Source organism: Lacerta agilis, chromosome 4, assembly GCF_009819535.1.
Source record: "Lacerta agilis isolate rLacAgi1 chromosome 4, rLacAgi1.pri, whole genome shotgun sequence".
In the NCBI taxonomy this organism is placed as follows: Eukaryota; Metazoa; Chordata; class Lepidosauria; order Squamata; family Lacertidae; genus Lacerta; species Lacerta agilis.
Genome location: NC_046315.1, coordinates 60,728,957 through 60,747,956, shown reverse-complemented (window position 1 = coordinate 60,747,956; position 19,000 = coordinate 60,728,957). Strand labels below are relative to the sequence as shown.

Genomic DNA, 19,000 nt, shown 5'->3' with positions numbered 1-19,000 from the left:
TCACTACTACAGAATTGGACTCAATTGTGTGTAATAATGTAAGCAATTCATATTAGAGTATTGATCAATGGCAATCTGACATGATTTAGCAGCATAGCTTTTAAAAAATTCAACAGTAGTAACAAGTTATGATATACTTATAGGATTTTCAAGCACTGAATTCATAGCTGATTCATTTTAATTGAAATAGATGATGTTTTATTCCTTGGTCATTTCCTGATGGTTTCATCCACATTAAAGCATTCTGTTTAATGTGCAAATTAACCCTAAATAAGTTACCCTTTTAATCACTTCTAATTGGCTTACATGTCAAGTTTAGCTTCAGGAAAATGAAAATAAAGGGTGCTGGTGGTCGTGTTGGACTTGATCCCAGTAGTTGTCCAAAATTCTGTTGAATTAAGTTGTTGAGCCATTTAACAAGCACAACTATCAGGATTATTTGCCTTTGTAAATACTTTACATTAGTCAGCAGATGGCATTCAATGTACATTAACTATTTCATCATGTAACAGGAAGCATATGTTTTCCTTAAAGAGATGCTGTTATTTTCTCATTTGCAGTTCTGTGCTAATTTGTGAACTATTTAGTGATAATCAGCCGAGGTGATATTTCATCCCATTCAGTTTGTGTAACAGATTTAATTGACTACACAGTAGTGTAAAATGCAGGTGACGTTTGTTTTAACAGACTTCAGTGATGTGGAAGTGTATGGATGGTCAATCATGAACTTTTGGCAGGAAGCTCAGATGCTTTTAGGAAATGTATTGGATGTATTTCCCCTGAGCCTTGAGCAGGAGTGGAGGTAGGATGACATCTCCTGTAATCAAGATTTCAGAAAGCCAAATGCTCACCTAATAGGACTTTAAAATCTATTTCTCAGGGTTAATCTACATTGAATACGAAGTAGAAATTGCACATTTTCTTGTCATAAAGCAGTGACAATCTGCACAGACTGCCCTTTCAATATTTCTGGATGGAAATCCAGCCCTTCTGAACATACTGTTCTCTGGCTTACTTCACATCTATACTCCTGCCCATCTGTCAGAATGGCATAATGCCTTCTTCAAAGGTGTTACATTGGCTTCAGTAGGGTTGAATTGCCAATTAAATATAGGATTGAAAGGCATGAGTGTTAAAGCTTCATTTTATGCACAAAGAGGATGCTAAGACAGCTACAGTACATGAAGTCACAACTGCTATGACATTGGCCTCAATCCACAAGCAACTTTCACTGACCACTTCTCTCCCGTTGGAATGAATAGTTTTCAAAACTTTCACTGCACATTCCATCCTTGTTGGAATGAATAGCTTTTACAGCAGATTTGCTCTTGTGCAATTCTCACACAAAGTTTCCGTGTGACTGCACATAGAAAAATAATCTCAAAAGCTTTCCTGTTGTTCCAAGACCTTAAGGTGGAATGTAAATATATTTCATAAAGTTGTTTAGCAACATCCTTTAAACCTGGAGCAGTGAATAGAAATGCTGCCATCCATATGTTGCTGAACTACATCCCTCATCCCTGATCATTGGCCATTCTGTCCGGGGCTGATGGGAGTTGGCGCCCAACACCATCTGATGAGCACCCTTCTTCAAAACACACACACCAGGACATTGAGCAGCACTAGTGACAGACAATTAAAAACAACACGAAATGAAAATAAAAAGTAAAAATGCGTTGGCATCCAGTGCAGCCAGCTTCAATGCATTGCTTGGCTGGGTGGGCATGAAAGCAGACAACGCCTGGCCATAAGGGCCTCTGATGGGCCCATTTAAACTACAGGTTTTGACAGGCAATCACACCCAGCAGACTGGCTGGCTGGGGAAATTGCCAGATAGCCGGCTGGCCGCATGAGCTCTCACCTCCCAGAGATGGCAGCTAGGAGAAGGGGGGGCAGCCACCACCCACCTGTGAAAGGGTAAGCAGCCATTGCTGTGAAAAACAGACTCAGGCAGAAAGATTTTTAGTTGGGGCCTGAAAGTGACCAGTCACATTGTCCATGGCAAAATATTCCATAGTTTGGCACTATCCCCTCCCTCTCATATAATACTAGACCTTGGGGAGCTCCAATGTAGCTGAACATTGGAAGATTCAGGACAGATACAAGAAAGTACTTATTCACACAGCATATAGTTAAACTGTGGCATTTGCTCCCATAAGATATAGAGGTGGTCATCAACGTGATTAGCTTTTAAAAGGTAGGCTACCAACCCCAATGGTAGTGTTCTGCCTCACTGTCAGAGACAGTAAAACAGGGGTAGGCAACCTAAGGCCCAGGGGCAGAATCTGGCCCAATCGCCTTCTAAATACGGCCCACGGACGGTCCAGGAATCAGCGTGTTTTTACCTGAGTAGAATGTGTCCTTTTATTTAAAATGCATCTCTGGGTTATTTGTGGGGCATAGGAATTCATTCTCCCCCCCCCCCAATATAGTCCAGCCGCCCACATGGTCTGAGGGACGGTGGACCAACCCACAGCTGAAAAAGGTTGCTGACCCCTGAGCAAACCTCTAAATACCAGTGACGTCTTATCCATACTTCCCCTTGTCCTGCTGCTTTCCCTCATGGAAAACCACTCTTTAGCGCTCAGTCAGAAGGGAGCAGGAAGGGCAAGAGGCCGAGCCCTGGATGCGTCCTGCTTAAGTGCAGCAGGCACGCCCAAAGCGACGAAGGGAGCAGGAAGGGCAAGAGGCCGAGCCCTGGATGCGTCCTGCTTAAGTGCAGCAGGCACGCTCAAAGCGACGAAGGGAGCAGGAAGGGCAAGAGGCCGAGCCCTGGATGCGTCCTGCTTAAGTGCAGCAGGCACGCCCAAAGCGACCGTGCCAGTTGGCCGGCCGCCTGGGCACCGCACCCAGTGCTCGGCCAATTAGTGCCAGGGGATGACCCCATCCCCTGTGCACGTGCAGGTCTCGTGTTGCCTGCAACTCCCCCTCCTTCCTATGGGCGGAAGGGGCATTGTTCCAATCTACTGCTGAATTGTGAGTTTTCTCTTGGAAAGGAGCAGGGCAAGGGGGAAACTGCTCAGCCCCATGCCTAGAAAGCACATGTCAAATGGGAAACCTCCCGGACCTGGGCTTTCTAGACATGGCACAAGCAGAAGTGTGGAGAAGCTCTGAGTGCAAATCAAACATGAGGAAAGCACTATTACACTCAGGTCCTGATTGAGGGTTTCCCAAAGGCATGTGGTTGACTGTTGTGAGGACAGGATGGTGGACTAGATGTGTCTTGCCCGCCAGGCTCTTCTTCTCTTCTGATGATGCCAGAATCGGCCATGGTGGCTATCTGGGTCCCTGTTTCTTGCCTGACCATGCTAGATGCAGACACCATTCCTTCCCTAGATGGAAATTTAGAAACTGTTTGCTTGAGCAAACTTGTTTTGCTAAACTGATATTAACAAATACATGAACTATTGGTGCCTTTAATTGATATTTTCTCAAATTATTTCATAATTTAATAAAGTAATAATAATAAAGTAAGGTTGCCTGTTTACTTTCTTTAAAGGAATGCCTGAAGCATGCTTTGAAAACTCACTTGCCATTCAAAGCTTTGTTTATAAAAACCCAGCACTTTGATGAATACATGCTAGTTTTTTTATTTTAAAAAAATAGGTTCATGATCAAACACCTGCAGAGTTTTTATTCCTTCCTATTTTGTAATTACCAACTGGGTTATTGTTAAAGTTTCATTTCTACACTGGTAATTTGCTATGCATTCTTCATTGTGATCAAGAACAATGGTACCTATTCTTTGTTGATGTGGGGCTTTAAACTGCGTGTGGAAACTTGTGAATTTTGTTCATCTCTGATTATGGATCAGTATATCCACAAAAAAACCATGATATTCTGAGAGCTCTAATGCATTGCTAAGCCCATTAGTACATAGCTATGGATATGTCATTATAATGTTTGGTTGCCAAATACCCTGAGTTCTGGCATGAAGCTCGTATTATGTATGCATGGAAGCCAGAAGGCTGCTGGTTTTAGTAGCATTCTGGATGGCATGTGGAGAGATAGAAAGACTTTCCTTAACAATTCTCTTTGAAACAAAGAGGCAGTCATACTGTAGATATACTAGCTGATGACCTCCTTTCTCCATCCTGTTAATGCTCCTCTGGAGAGGCTCCACAATGCTATGGCCAAGGAAACCAGGCTGTGGCTGACAAATCATTCCACTGATGGAGATGGCAATTAGACACCTGGAGAGAAGGGCTGCCAAATGACAGATTCACAAATAATGATGACAATCATGATAATGATAATAATAACAGTGAGAAAATAGCCCACTGACACAGTACAAGGCATATGATTTCTGGCCAGAATTATTGCCAGAGCCAAAAGAACATGGCAAGAAAGACAATTTTAGATGTAACCTTTTTTTTTTTTTTTGCACAGGAATGGTATAAGTGAAGGTCACCAAAATGTACAAAGTGGAAAAAATAAAAATAAACAGTGGAGGCAGATTTCAGAATGACTACTGACAACAATTGCACTTCATCAATGTTATGAAAACAAGTCCTCTGAAATAAATTTGTCTCCAGCAGATAATATGTGGTAAACAGGAGCAGCAAGCATGGAGGAGTGCTGCCACAGACCTGCTGTCCTGGTACCACCATTTCTGCTGTGTGCCAGGACGGTAAGGGGACAAAGCAGGATGGCAGTGAAATTGGGTGGTCCAGTCTCCTATAGGAGATAAGAATTAGATATCAGTATTTTATTTTTGTAAGGATTAAGATAAATGAGAATGATGATTTTACAATGTTATGAAATTACTAAAGAGGATTCGCAATGAACACTGAAAGAGAGGATGTGAGGAGGTCCCCCAATAATGTTAGTAATATGATAAGGATAGTTAAATAAGTGTTTGTTGAGATTTTTATTTTTTTGGTATTTTTGTATTTGTATCTTTGTTTTTTGTGATTTTTGTAGTGTTTTGTTATATTTTATGTTTGTTGTATTATTAAAATCCAATAAATTCTTTTTAAAAAAAGAAATTGGGTGGTCCAGGGTCACAAGGGAGAGGTGCAGACTGGCACCTACTGGTGTGCCCAAACTGCCACCCTGTTGCCTTGCCATCCCAGTATCTGGCAGTGATGCTGTTGCCAGGAGGCCAATTCTCCAGTAACACCCCTACCCCCAGCCGCTCCTGGTAATTCAAGAGTTCATGACAAGTGCCTTGCATGCACACTCTTGTTCATGCTAGAAGAGTTCTGTGCAACTTGAAAGGTCAATTTACTCAAGTGCTTTTTTCTGAAAAAAAATGTTTAGGGGTACTCTCATTTTCCTATTCATATTGAAATACTACCCCTCAATGAGGCCAAACTGAGATTCACAAAATGTTTAGGGGTGTGCGTACCCCTGCTTCCGCCCAGAAAAGAGCACTGAGTTTACCAATAGATTGGATTAACCAAAGGCTGATCACAATGCTCATGATTACAGATGTATGGTGCATGAGTACATTATCTAATTCATTTGCCATGATAAAAAGGATCTGTAAGAATACTAATGTAGTTGATAATGATGCTGAAAACAAGCAAGTTTTTCTTATGGTGAAGATGATTAATGTGGTCTGATACCACCATGGCGAAAAGTAAATGCAATAGTAAAGAAACTGGTGGTCCTGGGAACTGGCCTCAGCTAAGGTACGGTAGCTTGCATACAAAGGTGCAATACAATGCAACACTGAGGCTTCTGGAATATATTATTGTTCTCAAGTAGCATATCTTCCATTCCTTACAGGACTGCAGATTTTGGCACTGTCCAGAGGAAGACCACCACAAGGTAACTGCTCCCATGGGGCTTAAAAAATTATTAAATGTTTTATTGTGTTACAAAACAAACAAATATTGTGCCTCCATTTTTGAGTCAGTCTTTTTCCACAGTTTGTTTACGTTCAGTAAGAGACACTATTGTTATGCAGTTGGGGGAGAAAGAGGGAGGGAGACAGACGGAGGGTAATGTTATCTCGTTCTATTGCATAGTGTTAGTGTAGGGTTTGTCTGCACCATGTGGGTAGGTTCTTTATTTGTATATTTATTTGTCTGTATTGGCATTGCGAGATATTAGGGAGTCCAGAGCTTGATTGGTTGCATTCAGTTGGTTGCAGTGTGATTTGTATGTATGTGTGTGTGTGGGGGGGATGTTGTTGGGTCAGATTAGCTTTATTAATTTATATGCTTTGGTGGGGGATAGGTCATTGTCTTATTGTGCTGTATGTGTGATAAAGGGGAGCCACACTGGCATCCTCCATTGCTTGTCCCCATGCTAGTTGAAGTTTGTTGGTTAGCTTTTCTAATAGGGTGGTTTCCCATATATTTTGGTACCAGTGTTCTATGTCCACTCCTGATAGGTCTTTCCAGTGTCTAGTTAAGTTTCTGGCTGCTAAGTAAGAGACTTCTGAGCACCTTGTAATGTCATGTGTGTTGTCCTGGAAAACATTTAGTGTGGCTAGTTCTGGAGTTGCTTCTATTACCTGTTTTGTTATTTTGGATATTTCTTGTAGCACTGACATCCAAAAGGATTGAACTTTGGGATATTCCCATCACATGTGGAGGTATGTGTCTATGGAGGTGCAGCCTCTCCAGCATTTGGATGAGGTCCGTATATGTATCAGCACCAGCTTCTGTGATGTTATATACCATTTATAGATAAATTTCAGGGTAAGTTCTCTTCTTTTGGCTGAGATGGATTTAAATGGTGTTTTAGACCAGTGTTTTTCAACCACTGTTCCGCGGCACACTAGTGTGCCGCGAGATGTTGCCTGGTGTGCCGTGGGAAAATTTGAAAAATTACTTTTATATATAGTAAATATAGGCACAGAGTTAATTTTTTTAACATTTTCTAATGGTGGTGTGCCTCGTGATTTTTTTCATGAAACAAGTGTGCCTTTGCCCAAAAAAGGTTGAAAAACACTGTTTTAGACCATATTTTGACCATTGGATGGGGTTTATTTTGTATCCTATGTCATGCTCCAAATGGTGAGGGAGTTTGTAATGTCTTGGAGTAGTTTTTTTATATATTGTAGATACCACTCCATTGCCATGTCCCTCCTCATCTCAAAAAGGGCATTGACTAATTTCCCATGGGGCCTTTTGAGATCAGGTAATGCTGACAGTTGGGGAAACTACAGAGTGCAAATGGTTAATTGCAAGAAAACCACAACCACAACCATTTCATAACAATAAATTAATTCCAAACCTGCACACATCAACAATAAAAGTAAATTCTAAAACACTTTGAAAAAGAGACAACAAAGGAAAAATCTTTTTCATGGGTGAATAAACCTCAGAAATTGGAGGACAGGTTCTGGCACAGCACTAGTTTTTTCGGCACCTGCAACAGTTGCATTTGGTAATTCTTTAGTGAGTTCCAAATACACTGCCTTGAGAACTGTGGGGTTGGATTATCTTTCAGCTTCCATTTTGTAATCTAGCAGGTTCACGATGACTGCAACATCCTTCTTGCCAGTGACTTTTCACTCTAACTTTGGAATTGTTTCTAAGGTTGTGGGTGGTGTTCTGTTCTGCATGGCCAAAATTATAAGGCAAGTGATGTTTGAGCACCATCTCAGACTTAGCACGAGGAGAGAAGCACTCTATAATTCCAAGTCTGAAATGGGGTCCATGCCAAATCTTTGTTTCTGAAGCGACAGCAGCATGGTTGCTGCATGCCTATGCTTTGTTCAGCTGTGTGGCAGAAGCATTCCTTTGGTAAAAATAGAGTTCATGTTCATGGCAGAACTGCAACATGTAACGATGGATGTGTTTGGGCAGGAGGACATAAGGTTAAATCCAGTAATTACTGGGAACTGGAGACAGGCCTTTTAAGCCAGATGCATCACTGTTGAGCAATTAGGAATGGATGGAGATATTTTGGTCTCTGACTTATCTTTAATTTCAGCAGTGGCCAAGAATATAAGTTATGACAGAATGAGAGAAGGACCATCTGGCCCAATTTCTCTGTTGTTTTTGTATGTGTGGGGTGGGGTGAGGGGGGTGTCTCAACTCAAAGCTCATTCCAAAAATAAATATGTATGAAACTTGAGGATTCTTTTCTATACTGTGTTTTCTTCTGCTCTGCCCCCAGTAGTCACATCAATGCATTATATACCCCCCAGATACGGTACTTGCGTTATATATTGTTTTCTAATGCTTGGGTTGTTGTGTCTGAGTTTTTATTAGGACTGCTGGTGGAAAATGTTACTCTGCCTGCAAAGGAATGTTTATTGTATATTTCTATATTCAGATAGAACCTTTTATGTAGGGGGTGTCATATTTAAGAAGAGAAAAGTCTGTAGTAATACAAAACAATAGCTGGCTTTGTTTAATGTTCAGTCATTTAACAAAATACTTTTGACAGGAAAAACATTTACATCATTTAATTTAGCATTTATTTGGAATGCAAATGAAGTATGGAAAGTTGATAAAAAGGTGTTGCTGTTTTACTTGTTATAAAGAAAAAATGCTCATGATGGCAGTAGAATTCTTATCATCAGCCCACAATGCATGTTGTTGCTTCCATTAACAATCACATGCCTCATTTGTGGAAAGTGATACAAATTCCTCCAAACAAAATGTCTTTGGTGGGAATCTGCTAACTGCAATGAGAAGGGAAAGGTAATTGAGGTATATGAAGAAATATCATAAATGTTTTCTTGTAATGATGATGAAACAGGCATTCTAGCTGCTTGAATGTTTAATGTTTAGGCTCAGTGCAAGAACTTTCTCAAAATTAGAAGTGTCCATCTAAACAAAACAAATGGCAGTAATCACACAATGCAGAATTCATGCCAGCCTTATCTTTGTATTCTTGGTTAGGGACATGGGTAAAAAATCAGTTTAACATCTTTCAGGTTTGAATGGCTCTTTTCAGAACAAGGGAGTCATCCTCTCCCCCCAACTAGGATTCATTTTCCTCTCCTATAGCAAAAAGCAACAAATAATATGCTTGCAGCCATTGCTGCCATTTCACTTAGGCAACAGGCTTCCACTTGCACAATGTAGAATCCTCACCCATACCCTTAAAATCTACTCTTGAAGGTTGGTGGAGCCTCTGGAGCAGATTGGAAGTCATATCTATACATAGTCTCCTAGTTCCAGTGTTTGATGTTAAATGAGCCCTCTTCTCATAGTCCCCCTCCACATTTAAATCAATGCACGGAGGGGAACAAGATTGTGCTGGCTGGTCCCATGCCCTGCAGCCCTTTCCCCAGCCTTCATGCGTTGGGTGGAACATAGTCATGGGTCCTACAACAAACAAGAAAACCACAACTGTATGCACATAGAGGTCCATACCTGTGATTGGAAATCCTGCTGTCACTATGGTTTCTGATTTTGTGTACCAGCCCATCTCTTGTAAAGTTGTATGTGCGTATAGACTGTTATTGTGTTCCAATCAATGTCCACTGGTCAAGATTGGCACCAGTGGCTGCACACAGGTTGGGGTAAGGCAAACAGCCAGGATCTCTTTCTAATCTGTGTACTGTATTGGTTGAAAGTGTGTGGCATGTAAGAAAATACAATAAATTCTCTCAATTTGAATCCATCACCTTTCTCTTAACTTGTAAATGACAGGTGCTTTTAGCAGTTACTGTCAGCTGTACTAGGCAGAAACAAACCACACTTTCCTATTCTTCCTGTTCTAATTCTTGGCAAGGAATTGAAATGAAACTTATTTCAGACATGTGACTTATTACAGCCTAATCCCATGAATGTCTTTATTGCTCTGTCTTATCTCCCCCCTCCTTTCCAGGGAGCTAGAGAGCCTTGAATTAAATCCAGTATTATTAGACCAGTAATAAGTTGCACTGAATAACTCCTTAGGGAAGTGACCAATTAAAGCTGCACTCAGTCAGTTTTATTACGGCAAAAGCCAGCAGTACAAAGAATCATAAAATCATAAATCCAAACAGAGAAAAATTGGCAACAACATCACCAGAGATAAGCTGCACTCTAGATAGCTTTCACTTATGCAGCAGCAAACCCACTAGCTGGTGCCCGTTTCTTCATTCCTCTCTCTCCCTCTCTCCAAGGCTGGCAGGAAATCAGGAAGGAAAGCAAGGAGGCACCTTCCCACCCAAGCACACATCTTTTAGAGAAAGGATGGACAACTCCTCCACCCCTGTTAAGGGCCACGTGGAATGTAATCTGAGGACAGGGCACAAGCCAGCTGTGGAAGCAGCTAAAGCCAGCAACAGACAGAGCATGAGCAAAATGACTTCTTTTTGCACCCTTCTCCACACAGTCTCCCCCTCTCTTTCTGAAAGGTACCCCCTTTCTGTTTTTCTGATTTCTCTTTCCCCTTCTCCCTCTTTCTTCCTCCATACCTGCCTGGAGAGGGGCAGATCATTTTTGCCAGAGTTCAGAAAAGAAAGCTTTTGAAATTAGGACCTTAGGGACCACAGGAGACCCACTACTGCTGCCTTTAGCAGGTTAGGAAAGCATTAACCATCAGCCAAAGAAAGTTTATGGATGAACACTTGAAGGATTTAGGCAGTCTAAATGGGACATTTATGTAATATGATGTATGACTTCTGGAACAGACATACACCTCTGTAAAACATGACAATAAACTAAGATTGGGTATGATCCTATTATTACAAGAATGTGGCAAAAACAAACGTAAAAAGAGCTCTTGGAGATGTTCATGAATCTACACATTAACTTTTCCATCTGTCATTTTTCATAAGCTGTTACTGTAGAAGAGCAGGATAAAAATACTAAATAACAACTAAAACAACAACTAAAACTGCAGAGCTGTTTCTGGCTTTCTTGTATTGATAGGCTACACACACTGCTATGCTTCCCCTACTTGAGTCCTTCTTTCGCAGGCACAGGCAACCTCGGCCCTCCAGATGTTTTGGGACTACAATTCCCATCATCCCTGACCACTGGTCCTGTTAGCTACGGATGATGGGAGTTGTAGTCCCAAAACATCTGGAGGGCCAAGTTTGCCTATGCCTGTTCTTTTGCATAGGCTGACCGTATTGCCTTTATAAATGCAATCCTTAGTTGACACAGCCCATAGAAAGGGAAGTGGGGGCAGATCAAAAGCTCATGGGAGCCAAATTCATAGGAATTCAAGTGGATACAGTGAAGGAGAAAAGGAATTTAGGTGTCCTCCTCTCTGATCTACAAAGGTATTTGCATGCAAATCATTTTACAGTCCATTGTTTTTACTCTCCTGACAGCTATGTTTGTATACCTGCCTCCTCCTAGGGCTTAATTGAATTTCTGTCCTGCCTTTGGATCAATGTACATTGTACACTATATTTTAGGGAATATTGTATTTGCTTTACTAAGCAAACAGGTTTAGTTCTCATCTCATCTCAGCCATTCTTATATCAAGAATTTCTTCTAAAACTGACATATACAATTATCTGACTTCCCTCCAAGCAATGATTTCCTTTCTTTTGGAAATGGGATTCCTGATAAATATGTAGATAGCCCTTACCACCTCAGACTGATGTGAGAATATCATTTATGCCACAGCAACTTTCTGGCCTCATCTCGGCACTCTGCATTCCAAATGGTGCTTCTGGTGTACTTATTCCTGACCCGGGATTAGATTCCGATACATTTTTTTAAAAAAATATTCCTTTTCTATTTATTGATATTAGACTGAGTTCATCTCAAGTGTCACAGAACTGTAAGCTGCCTCATTTATATATTGCCTCTCGGAGAGTTCATCACAGAACCCTGCTTACTCAACAAAGGCCCTAGGAACCTAAGTGCTGCCACTGCCATGGATAAGAAAATGGTTCTGTTGCGGGAAAATATTTTCATTCTTTCGTGCATCTTGCCAGCTGGGGAATTATGAGGGAGACATTGTGTAATCCCTCATCGTTTCAATGGATATGAGTCAAAGGAGTATTTTGGTGCATTGTACCCCATGAGTTAGACATACATGCCTTCTACTTGAGCTACATCTCTCCCCCCCCCTGCACCCTGCCCTGAGTTGGCAGGGTTTTAAATAGCAGGAGGGCCACTACCACATCCACTCCCTGCAAGACAGTTGGGGATGGGGGCATTAAGATTGCTTCAGTGACTGGGCCCCATGTCATTGCAGGCCAGCTCAGCCCCTCCCCACCTCTGGTATGCCCCTTCAGGGCTGCCTTCTGTTTATGGCTGTTGGGCATTACATAGGGGACCCTCCCACCCGTCTGCACATTCAACAGGTGAACGGGGGAATGCTACACAGTTGAAGGGATGTTTGAGTCACTCCATTGGAGGTGGCTGGTAAGAAGCCAGCTTAGCTGGGACAGCTGGGTGAAGGAACATCTCTATGCTGTTCAGTAACAACATAAAAGTTGCCCTGCACAAGAGGGATGTGAATTGCTCAGCCTGCCTGCCATTTTACACAGTTACTAGGGAGTATGTCCCACTGAAGTTAATAGGGTAGATTTCACAGTGGATTGTGCTGTAAAAAGCATCAAAACCTGCCAGTTAATGTGATCACCTTACCTTACCAATGATGCACTTTTGCATTCATTTCAAGAGAGGAGTGTTAAACACATGCCTTCTTCATTGAAATTGGCTAGATTAAAAAACTGGTTGCATTGCACCTTTGTTCTCTAAATATGTGATCCAAGATTGCCAAGAAGTCAAACTTTAATTTGAATGTATTGATGGGCAAACATGTAAGTTTCAGTCTCTTGCTTCTCCAATCTTAACTTCAGTTCTCCACATTTCCACATCAGTTTGTGATTTTTGTTCCGTCCCAATGAAAATTCACCAGCATTTTAGTGCAAATTTCTCCCAATGTCCATATTCTTGTATGCAATTTTGCCTGGTATAGAAATGCTTTCAAAGCCATTTACATTTTGCTTGTTGTTTCCACTAAAATAGCCATTTATATATGCACATTACACTGTTATACCCATTTTTGTACACATTATTTCACTAGAGAACTGCACTGCAAAATTCAGAGACTTGCAAAATTCAAAGGATGTATGTGTTTTGGTCTGCATATTGTTTTGTATGTGCAAATGAGGTAAATTCACTTTTAAATGAGAACTGAATCAAATTATCCCCCCATACAAGTGCACTCAGGGATGACACGCATCCTTGAAAATAAGGAAAACACCACTCTGTAGGCTTGTCATCTACAATTCTGCTGGATCATTCATATTTCATTGTCCTTTGTTATGGCAGCTTGTTTTCCAGAAATCAAGATCTTCTGACATGCGTATTTATTTCTATTAAGCTTAATGAGTTTTTCTCCTCAATTACTTGTACAACTTTATTTACACACATTTTCCAATGCTAGCAGACCATGCTCTTCCTGTTCAATATTATGACAGCAGAAGTGAGTGCACAATGGCTGCTAAATACATTTACCTGCATAATTTTACCCACATTTACTTTTTACACAGCCAGCTCTTTGTTCTTACCATTCAGTTTATCCTAGCCAAATTGATGGCTCTAATATATGACACCCTCCCAGAACAGGATCCATAAAGACTCACTGGACCTGAAAAAAAGCTCATCTGCTTGTGTCCTTGTTGGGAACAAGAAATCAGATGGTATGACCCCTTTGTTAGTCAACCTTCACTGGTTACCAGCTCTCTGACATATTGACAAGAATGTTTTACGATCTGATTTTTATTGTTTATTAGGTAGTTCATCTGCTTCTCTTTCTGAACTGATGGCTTAGAGCAAGCCCCTTTGCTCTCTGCAAGCAGCATGGGCTGGAGTACAATGGCATGTGTCATTCTCTTTGAAGTGTGCTTGATGTCAGTAGACTATAAAATTAGACAACCTGCTTGTATAGTAAAATATGAAACTTCTAGGTTAAGATATGAAACTTCTACTGTTTGCGGTAATGCTGTAATTATTCTTTTGTACTGCAGTGCCAATATTATCGGTAGCTTGAAAAAGTTCCCTAGACTATGGAAAATAGGTGAATAGGATTGTAGTTTTGCTTCTGCTAAGGCTGGTGTTAAGTAGGCTGTAGCTTCCCATTGAGCCACCAGTGTAGCCCTCCCTTGATATGTGACTTAGGCTGGCTCAAATTCAAAGGGCTTGTCTAACATCTGCCTCCTTAGTATGGACATCAAATAAGGTTTGCTAAAGGCCTCAAATTATTATGGGCTCCTCCGCACAATTTTTTAAATGTTGCATTCATTCTGATTTGCTTGCAGAAACTTTATCTAGAGATTGGACTATGTCCAGTCTTTATCAAGCATCAATCCTGATTTTCATCCACTTTAACTGTGAAAACCTAGTTTGAAGCATGTGTTTGAATCCTGCTTGCAAAACAGTGGCAGTCTGGAAGCACCTAATGAACCTCTGTTGGCCGTTTCTGTATGAGAGCCAAGGAGAGCAAAAGAGTATAAAAGGAACCTCCTTTCTAAACTGGGCAAAGATACGGATGGGTGGGCAAGCCTATCAGGCTATATTCAGGTTCAGAGGCTGCACACCTCTAAATACCCCTATGCACAAATCCTGTTAGCACTCAGCAAGTGAGTTTGCTATTAGAGGGAGTGCTTGGTGAGCTTATAGATAAACTTCATGGGTAGAAAACAAGGTGTCAGGATTTTTGAACTTGTGTTCTCATAACAACTGTTCATATAAATTTCAGAAACAATTGTTTTTTGAGTATTCATTTCAAAACTTTATGGTCCCTTATTCAGTTGAGTGATGTTTAAATCCCATTGAAATCAATTGAGCTGAAGTTATTTGTGAATAGCTTGTCCCATTATCTTCAATGAGACATAAATGCAACTAACTCTAGCTAAACTGGGACCATGCCATTGACTGTGTTCATTGCCTCTTAATTTGCACTTGATGATTGTGATCAAAACAGAAAGGGAAAAAGACTTGAGAACGATTGATATTCTACTTTTAAAACCCTTTCTTTTCTTTGTCTGCTTTCCCCTCTGTATACTGCTTTAAAGAATGCTAAAGCAAATGCTGATCTTAATCAGATCTGACCCTAAGTACCACACACTTCTATTTTAATATCAATATTAGAAACTTCAGATAAAGATTTGAAAGGGCAGGCCTAGTTTCACTATGCATTCTAATTAAGGCCACAAAAAGGTGAACACATATTACCTAAACAGAGGTTAATTTTTCTTTCATGTACTTTGGCTTTTTACTTTTGTAAATTATTGATTCCTCTGCCTATTAGTCATTGCACATTAAGCGGCTCCTTTGGAAATGACTTTCACCCCCTCACTATTCATGGAAGCGGAAGAAAAGCTTCTTAGTGGCACAGTGGGGTGAGCTTAGCTGTGGCTCCATTCTCTCTCAGGCAAGAAGCCTGTCTATATGTATGTACCTATGTACCTGCATAAGAAGAGCAGCCCTGCTGGAGCATACTTAAGGGCCTATCTGCTCCAGAAGCCTGCTTCCCACAGTGGCCAATCATATGCCTATGAGAAACCCACAAGCAGGGCATGAATGCAACAGTCCCCACACTTTCTGTTGGTTCCAAGCAACTGGTGCTTAGACGTATGCAGCTTCTGGAGATAGCTGGATAGCCTTGTCCTCCATTGATTTATTTAATCCTACTTTAAAGCCATCTAAATTGGTGGCCATCACCACATCTTGTGGTAGGAAATTCCATAGTTTAAACTATGCACTGTGTGAACAAGTACTTGCTCTTGTGTGTCCTTGTCCTTATTACAGGAATTATAAGGATTCACACCCTATTCCGCAACATATGCTCAGCATAGTTTATGAAGAAATAATGACAGTCTCAGGCTATTGAATGGATGTATGAGCATTCACTTGGGATGGCTAAATAATGTAATGTGCCATGTGACAGACACACCCTGGTGGCCCTTGCAATGCTGCAAAGTATATTTGGCCATAATTCTCAGATCATTAGCATACTTGCTAATGATCCTCAAGTAAGTATCCTTGAGCTTAGTGGGACATAACTTAAGAGTAAATGTGTTTAAGATTGCACTGCCACTGTCATCTTATTTGAAATAAGTATTTTACATTTTCATATTTATTTATTTTAACTTTTTAATTCTATTTAAATACCTGTTTCCTTTCTGAGTCAATGGTGGCATCTGAATAAATAAGGTTCTTCTCTGGTAATGGCAAAGTTACAGCTGCAGATATGGCAGTTTTTGCTGTTGATAGGCCAAATCTTCTGACTCCCCCAACAGGCTGCTGTTCTTTAGCAGAAAGATCTGGGCAGGCAGAGGTTTTTATCTACCTCTCAGCTGGGAATAGACTTGCTACTTCTGCCTACCTTCTGTCTCTGCAGAAAGATGTGAACATGCATCCTTTCTCTTCAGTGTGGGAATGGTTGTGGATTTATTATATTCATAGCTTGCTGGGTTGCTTGCTATTTTTCTATGAAAGTAAGCATACAGAAGGTTGTTGCCTACCACCCCAGTAACCTTTCCTCAACTCCTTATGCACATACAGGGAGATCAGGCCTCTAGGCTACAATTTCAAATCAATTAAGCTGGAATAATTGCTCCATTGAAAGTAATATGGTACTTTTAAGTACTTGGGCTTAACTGGGTCCTATTCTGGCTGTGGTTTCCCCAATCAACGTAATCGTTCCAATGAATGTTCACACATGACCTTTGCGTAGATTTAGCATTCTCATTATGGCAGATGATGGGACGTCCTCAAAGGAGTAGCTTCAACCTTTACCATGGCCTTTTTATTTTTACAGGTATTCTGTCTCTTGTGTATTGTCCCAGTTTTTAAATCTAGAAATGAAAGATGAAGCAGTGGCTGGAAGAGGTACCAATGCACACAGAAAACAACTTCTAGCAGAGTTATCAGCTTATCCTCCTTGAGCCTATAGAGTAAATTTTAATTTATATCTCTCCCTTCAGTACCTGAGCATTGATTTTTATTCGGGAGATAATACTGCTCCATCGGGGAACTTGCTCCTTGCTTCACAAAACAATTCTAAGTTAACAATGTCAAAAGTTAAAACGGCAGCCAAAGTTCTAAAACATTTTCTCAGGAAAAAGTGTCATCTTTGTTTCTGACACTTAGTTAAAAAAGAAGAAGTGCTAATGGATTCAAGTGAGGGAACATTTCTACAGGCTGTAGGGAGAGACCATCAGACGCAACTTGTCCATGATTGAGAAAAATCCACATTTAAGAAGGGCAAAGTTATCACTTAAGATTTTATGTGTGATAGATTACCCAGGATGACACAATTGTTTGATGTTTCACAAATGCAATGTAGGAACCGAAATCCTAAATAAACAAAACAATGTTTTATTCTGGAGCCCAGTGATAACATTTTTGAGTATGGCCAACAAAACAAATGTACTATAGCATAGCCTCACTATCTGCCCACTACTGGTTTAGGTTTTTTTTTTATAAAAAAAATCAATACTGCTCTGAATCTGATAAACTTTTTGTTCATTTTTCCTATTGTTTTTGTTTATGGGAATGGATGTATTCCGTTTTGTTTTTGTCTTTAAAAAAGAAATAACCTTTGCTGGGGGTGGGATTTGGTTCCCAGAACTGAAACATGTGGAATCTGAAGCCCTAAATACAACCTGCTGTGTGTGTGTCACAGTGTGACAGTGGAATGGACTCCGTCGGGAGATTGTGGACTCGGCTTCATTCGAGGTTTTTAGGCAGAGATTGGATGGTGACCTGTCAGGGATGCTTTAGTTGAGATTCCTTCATTGCAGACGGTTGGACTAGATGACCCTTGGGGTCCCTTCCAACTCTACAATGCTATCATTCTATAATTCTGTGACACACATGTGGAGTAGGGTTCAGAGCATGCCCACTGTCCCCCAACCTGCTCATGTTCAACAGACCTTTTGAAATTCTGAAAGTTTGCTTAGTGCATGGGCGTTGGCTTAACTGAAATGTCGGGGAACCTGTGGTGTAAACCACTGAGCCTTTGGGCTTGCCAATCAAAAGGTTGGCGGTTTGAATCCCCACAACAGGGTGAGCTCCTGTTGCTCAGTTCCAGCTCCTGCCAACCTAGCAGTTCAAAAGCATGCCAAAAGTGCAAATAGATTAATAGGTACTGCAGCAGCGGGAAGGTAAATGGCGTTTCCATGAGCTGCTCTGGTTTCGGTGTTCCTTTGCGCCAGAAGCGGCTTAGTCATGCTGGCCACATGACCCGGAAAAACTATCTGCGGAGCGGACAAACGCCAGCTCCCTCGGCCTGTAAAGCGAGATGAGCGCAGCAAACCCAGAGTCATTTGTGACTGGACTTAACTGTCAAGGGTGTGGGGATAGCCAGCAGATGGGACGACCAGCAATCCCGGAGTTCCTGCTCCCACTGGCCGTGAAAGGGTCCGCTGGCTATGATATGAAAGTAGTTGTCGTGAGTTCTGGAGGTTTCTGAAGGTTTCCGAAGGTTTCTGAAGGTTCCGGAGATTCCGGAGGTTTCGGGATAGGAAAGATAGGCTAAGCTAAGTAGTGGCCAAAACTTAGAAGGCCAAATAAACGTTTTTGAAATAAAAGAAATAAAGACTAAGAGACTGCAGTCAATGGTGAAGAAGCTCTCAACTGCTCTGTGCGGCTTGGTTTCTCTTTCGGTTTCTCTCTGGCTTGTCTCGCACTGATGTTCTCTCTGGCTTGTCTCGCGCGTTCTCCACACACGCTACAGAGAGCAGAGGCTATTTATTAGGAAGTTAAACATCGTCACAACATTAACATGAACCAATCACAACGTTGTCTCTAGGCTAGTTTCTGGGCGGAAAACTCCTAACTGACCGTTACATTGGCTAAATTGGCGCGCTTTGCCCCCAGCGTGGAGGGATCCAGGCAGCAAACCTTCTGCCGGATCCTTTACCTTCCTTGCGATGTGCGGAAGGTTACCTTAAAGAAAACATAAAGCAAACAGGTGCAGGAGCACCTTAAAACGTATTCCCACACAAGGGTCCCTTTACCTTTACCTAGATTACATGGAGAGAGCCATCATGTTTTTATGTCAGTAGTCAACCTCCTGTGATGTGCCACGGTGCATAGATACCAATGGCATTTGAAAACAAATTGCTGTCAGAGAGGCACACAGGTGAATGAAGAGCTCAGGCTCTTTGCTATCAAAG

General features: G+C 41.3%; 1 long non-coding RNA gene across 1 annotated transcript in view; it reads left to right on the top strand.

Moving 5' to 3' along the window:
* LOC117045804 overlaps nt 1–17,207 on the top strand; it is a 190,382-nt gene extending 173,175 nt beyond the window's left edge. Inside the window, exons 3-4 of the long non-coding RNA XR_004426470.1 lie at nt 5,734–5,775; nt 16,639–17,207. This is a non-coding gene — a long non-coding RNA (uncharacterized LOC117045804). The remainder of the gene's footprint in view (nt 1–5,733; nt 5,776–16,638) is intronic.
* The last annotated feature ends 1,793 nt before the right edge of the window (nt 17,208–19,000 follow it).